This window comes from Rhea pennata, chromosome 5 (genome assembly GCF_028389875.1).
Source record: "Rhea pennata isolate bPtePen1 chromosome 5, bPtePen1.pri, whole genome shotgun sequence".
Classification (NCBI taxonomy): Eukaryota; Metazoa; Chordata; class Aves; order Rheiformes; family Rheidae; genus Rhea; species Rhea pennata.
In genome coordinates this window covers 393,556-399,540 of record NC_084667.1, presented here as the reverse complement: position 1 = coordinate 399,540, position 5,985 = coordinate 393,556, and the positions used below count along the sequence as shown (strand labels likewise).

At 46.5% G+C, this 5,985-nt stretch overlaps 1 long non-coding RNA gene across 1 annotated transcript; it reads left to right on the top strand.

The window, feature by feature from the left end:
• The first annotated feature begins 966 nt into the window (after positions 1-966).
• Positions 967-3,745, top strand: LOC134141338 (uncharacterized). The gene is made up of 4 exons (XR_009958597.1): positions 967-1,052; positions 1,155-1,293; positions 1,414-1,479; positions 2,033-3,745. It is a non-coding gene; the product is annotated as an uncharacterized LOC134141338 (long non-coding RNA).
• Positions 3,746-5,985: the final 2,240 nt, after the last annotated feature.

Genomic DNA, 5,985 nt, shown 5'->3' with positions numbered 1-5,985 from the left:
GCTCAAGGGCAGAGGTGGCTTTAAACTGCCTTTGCTGTCGCTGGTCTCGGGGCTGCCTTTGCCATTCCGTTCTCCGACCTAGACTAGAGCGGCCAAATGGACCTCGCTGACGGAGCTCGATTCTTTCCGGAGGTGTCGCGATAGCCATCACACGCAGGGGTACGCTGCTTTTTCCCCTCCCAGGCGGACGAGGACGGGCTTCCACAGCCTGGCAGCCGGCACGTGCCGCTGCGCACCTTCCCTCCGTGCCGGGGAGATGTGCAGGAGGCAGCTCGGGCCCAGCCCGGGACCTCTTCAGCCAGCGGCGCCACGCTGCAGCCTGCGCCTCTTTGGCCGGCTTCGAGGAGACAAAGCGACAAACCCCTCGCGCTGCTTGTAAGCCAAGCATTAGAGACCATCAGACCCAGACTGTGTTTTACTCCTACGGCAAAACTTTTTCCAGTTTTCCAAAAACTCTTGGCTTTTGTTTCCTTTCCTGAGATCTGGGAATGTTTCTCTAATGCACGAGGAACTCACAGGAAAGGAAAGCTCTGTCTCTTTCATTTTAATGTGGGCCTTTTCGTTGTATCTATGAAAGAAAATAGCTTCTTCAACCATTAGCTTCTCATATGGAAATTATGATTGCTATCAAAACTTTGGAGCCCAGCAGAGAGGGATGAGGACATGACCCTGGAATTCACCACTGTCTTCTCCCTCTCCTTTTTCCTTTCTTTTTCTCCCCTTTGCTCTCCACCTTTGTGCAATATTCTCTTTGCTTTCTCTTTAAGAGGAATCAAGGATTCCAGTAACAAGCATTTTAGCACCAAAGACGTCTACTCTAAAAGGTGGCTAATTTGGATCCAGGTCTCTATACCACCCACTTAGTTTCTATTTTTAGTTACTTCTGACATATCCTTCAGTCTCTGCATGGGATTAAGCACACGGGTTACCAGACAGTTCTGTCCACTTGGTATAACACTGCAGCACTGGATTCTCCCCCTTTCCTTCCACTTGAGAGAGCTGCAAGCTTCCCCTCCTCCCATTCCCACTTAGGACAGCTTATCCCAAAAGGGGTAAGTAAGTAGTGTATTCTCCTTACCCTGGGCTAAGGGGTTGCATGACCCCCATTCTGCTCTGAGACTGAGTGAAATTAAAGGCCTTTCCTGTCTGAACAGGCTTTTACCAAATGGAGGAGTTCTGCTTCTGTCGTTGCCTTGGGAAGCACAGGCAACAGGAAACAAGCTCCCAGCTCTGCATAATGAACTTTCCTGAAAGAGGGAAAAGGAGAGAGCGCAACTTCTGCAGGTTGAGGAGGTAAGAAAGCAGCTTCCCATCACAGAAAACAAGCAATTTCACTGGAAACTGCAAGTGCACACAGTCTTATGGTGCCTTTTCTTTGCCTCGCCTGCTCTCTCATTACCTGGACCCGAATAGAGAACCCACCAATCTCTGCTGCCGCTTCCCAAAGGGGCCCCAATGAATCACCTAGAGCAACACAAGGTATTTCTCCTTTGGACGGCTGTGCTTCTGGTAGTGCAACACTGCGGAAGGATGCAGAATGGGTCCAAAGGTCCCCACGGTCCCCCCTTCTGGGAGGCAGCACAGGAGCAGGCGGCAGCCAAGCTGCCCTGTAGAATTGCCTCATTTGTTCTCTGCCACATGTCATCAGCATTTGGAAAGAACTGATCTAGGAACAGCATCTAGGTACCAAAACAACATTAAAAGATAGGTTACACTGGTCCTTCGAGCCCCTCCTCCCCTTGGCTCAGTTTTATCCATGCTGTTTTGGAGAGATGGCTTTTCCTCCTGTTTCCTTCCCCCTTCCTACCTTCCCTCTGTGCACATCTGCCCTGCTCTCTGTGCACCCTTGGATAACCTCCCACCGCCTCCGGCTTCCCAGCTGGGGCTACCAACAGCAGCCTACGTCCCAAAGGGATGGGCTTGTGGGACGTGGTATTTGGTGATTTTATGTTTACAAGCCCTCCAAGATCCTCTTATGGAATTGCTAAAGAATAGCAAAAGACTATTTTGATTGCTGCTCTTTCTTCTGCAGGCCATCTCTCTGCCTTGGGTCGGCGTGATGCCCTGCCTAAGCCTCTCATGTCCTTTACGCAGGGACTTGCTTGTCCCTCAGCACAGCCTTCCTCACACAGGTTATTTTTGTATCGCAGTCACTGTGTGCTAGGCTCTCTAAATCCACTGCAATCCAGGGAGAGGTGATTCCTTCTTGGCCTGCCCTGCCCAGAGCAGGTTATCACCTCCCCAGCGAACTGGGCCAGACACCCTGCCGCAGCTTTGCTTTTACGTGGGGAATTACATGCTAAGATGGTTCCTCCTTCCCCTCCCCCGTATCTCCAGCCATGAAAACAAGCAAATGCTTGTGAGCTAATCCAGTGCAGAGACTTTATTAAATACACACAACTGATACTGGTGGCTTGTTTGTTTGGGGTTGCTTTTTTTTGCATTTGCTATCTTTGGAAAGCTAATCCCCTGGAGTTCACCCAGCGATTTCAGTCACCTCCAAATAACACTTACTAATAATCTTAATAAATCCATCTCCTAAGCAGCAGCCACTACTGCCTGGCACTGAAGTACCCAGAGCACCTCAGCAGCTTTGCTTCAGCCGACACTCCTGTTTATCTTCACCATAAATGAAAACCCGCACTTGCTCACTCATTCCCCAGCCTCCGAGAACGGCTCCTCTGGGCAGCCTGACTGATACACGGTGCAAGGGGAGGTGGTCGGGGGCATGAGACTTGCAGGCTGCTTCTCTGCCTCTGCCCCTCACCCAAACCAGCTGCTGAGCATTTTTCACAAGGCTACACGTATCTGGTATAGGACAGCTACGTTAGATGAATTTGTAGCCATAAACCACAAACGTCTTGATTCCTTCTGAAAAATAAAAGCTTCATCTATCTGATAAAATAATGTTCCTAACCAAAGCAGGCGAATCTGGGGATATATTCTGCACATTTGTGGTGCCTGGTCTGCTGATAACTTGGAGTCAGGATGTAGAGAGTCTGTTCTCATCTACTTCATTGACTGGCTCTGTGAAGTTGGGACAAGCAACAAAACCAGGGATTTGTTAGGCACCAAAAATGGATCACGAGCACGATGCATGTGTCTCAGTCCAAAACTGCAAACCTAACACTCTTCCAAGGTTCAGCAGCCTAATTTAGGGTCCTTGAAATACATGCTGGGCTCTTGTTTTCGACATTTTATTTCCCTAAGTGCTTACAGACCCTTCAGGCCTGACGGAGCTGAACAGTTCAGTGCTGATCTCATGCTGAACGTGCTTCCTCCACTTCGCTCCTGAAGAACCTCAAACTACCAGGCATATTCCTACCAAATGAGTCCTTGCACAGAGACTCCTTCAATGAGAGCCTCAATTTCCTTCAAAACATCTCTGTAAAGAAGCACTGCACTGCCTAAGTATTATTAAACTCTGGAGTCACTAATAGAGAAATTAAAGAACAGTGTGAAGTGACTAGTTTAAAGCAGATACACAGTGGCAAATCAAGTATCAAGGTGGAAAAAGTATTGGAGATTTCTTATGTGTTGATGATCAGTCTGCACACGCCCTTTTGAAGATCTTTAATGATTTAATTGCAGCTTATTATATGTTCTGAGATATTTGGATGACAGACATTATGCATATTACCACTTTAGCTTGAATATATGCCTCATTTAAAGTGGCTGACACCGAGGACAGCTTCCTCACTGTGCCACCAGTGAAATACAATCCTTGCTGCAAGCTGGCTCTACTTCTTCTGACTTTTTTTCAATACTCTGTGTTTCATGGGGGAGTGATTGCACAACGGAGCATGGCAGAAATTCATCTGAGTATGAATAAAGAGGGGAGAAAGCTTTTGGGAGAGATGCCAGGGTCCTGATCTTGATTACACTAATTGAAAAGTGAGGCTGCTCTGACCCTCCACCAACAGAAATTGATAGAGAAGGTTTGCACTGCTGCTGCCCACTATATTGGAACCGGCATAGCAAGGGCCGGACGGAAGGAGAGAATCCTATTTCTAATACAAGCTCATCCTTACTTACTGCCATGTCTTCAGAGTCAAGGCAAGGTTAAGCCAAACACTAAGAGAATTAAGAGGTTTGCAGTTTTTATCCTACATTAACCATTTGGCCTCACCCTTTCAAGTACCCGATTAGGATTTTACCAGCTAAACCTTCTTTCAAGACCGTTATGAGCCATTGGGGAACTATAGCTGCATTTTGGGGAGGTTATTTTTGTCTTCCTTTCCTGTGTTTCAGTCTTTGAGATTCTGAGTGTTATAGGCAGGGGCAAAATGAAGGGGAGACACACTAACCTAGACTGTCCACAGGAATTTACGGTGTTGAGGCCTGCCATGTGTTTAAAAAAAAAGAGGGGGGGGGAGCCTGTGCAAGGGTCGCACTAAGGAAAGGGGCCTGACTCTATGTATAAGCAGGATAGATTACATTTCAGACATTTTTAATGGAGCAAGAGTTTACAATTCTGTGGGAAAAAAAGGTAGGGAAAAGAAAAGAAATGACTGGGAAGAGAAGACAAGAGAAGGCTTTAAACAACAGAGAGAGGAGGAAAAAAATGTATTCTCATTTTCTTCTTCCTTCATATTTGCGAATCGTGGAGCCCCTTGCCGAGCAAGACATAAATGAAATATGAGCTATCCCTACATTTCTTTTCCCCTTAGTGTGCAGTAAAGGAATATTCTTGTGTGCACAGAAAGAAATACAGCCCATGCACTTAAAAGGAAAAAGGCTGAGCAACACAGACTTGGAATGACAGATAAATATGAAGACATACAGATACATGTGGCGTACAGCCACAGACACACTGTGCACATAGATGAGAAGAGAAATGTGATACACATGGGATGCAACAGAGCTCCCACAGGCATTGTGAATAAAAGTAGCAATAAAATCCTTCTAATGGTAGTGTTTTGCACTACCAATTGGTCTTCACTATAAATTGAGCAAAAAGCTTCTCCTGTCAGAGACGCGCTCGGTGTCTTCCCCCACCTGCATGGCATGTGTGAAGGCTATCGCACGCTCCTTATCCTCCATCAGCCGGGAGTGCACGCTCCCTGCCTGGCCAAGGTCTGTCTTTGCTGTGAGAACTTGTAAGTGCAGCACTAAAAACTCAGCAGATTTTGTACACTTAAAAGGCTACCAATATTATCTTCATTTTCCATTTAAACTTTCATTCTCCCACCCTTTCTCATTGTGTGCTGATTACATACAGTATTGCAATGCACAGAAAAGAACTGTATTTTAGCTGTGTGTGCATGACTGTACATTTGACTGTACATTCTCCCAACATGTGTTTTTCTCAGACACGTTGACACAGATCCTGAGTGTCAGGTGGCAAAAGCTGTAGACAGTTTCCCATAAGTCTATTTCTGGTGCAGTGCAAGTGCATGAGCATCAGGCTGGATGTATATTTAACTCCACATGTTTTAATCCAAAGGGGTTAGGAAATAGGAGCATGAATGCTCTTGTTGTGGCAGATGGGAATGTGCCGGATTGCCGGCGCTGTCAGGCCAGGGCGCTGGGCTCCGAGGTAGTGCTGACATCATTGTCTCTGCCTGGGTTTTGCCTGGAGATGCAGAGAAAGCTGTGCAGTCAGTAACCCTTTCCTGCCCAAGCGCAAAGCTAGCAGGCTTTTCCACAGTCTCTTCTTTGTCCACGCTTCTGCAGACCCAGCCAATGCAGCTGTCAAATAAAATTGCTTTGGGCCTGTTCAGGCTTTGATGTTTCCTTTCCAAAATAAATAAATTGTATCAGCTGTGGCAGGAAAAGGTTAACTGCAATGGTAGTACATCTCCTCAGCTATAGAAAAACACAAACCTCAAAAGAAATGTTTGCCATTTATCATGCAAATATGCAGATAGGGGTGCATAAGGACACAAAACTTCTATGAACACACAAACCTAAGTAAATTTAGGAACTATGTTCTGCTTGAAGTATTCAAACACTTGTCTCCAGGCAACTGTACAGAGCCAGGAA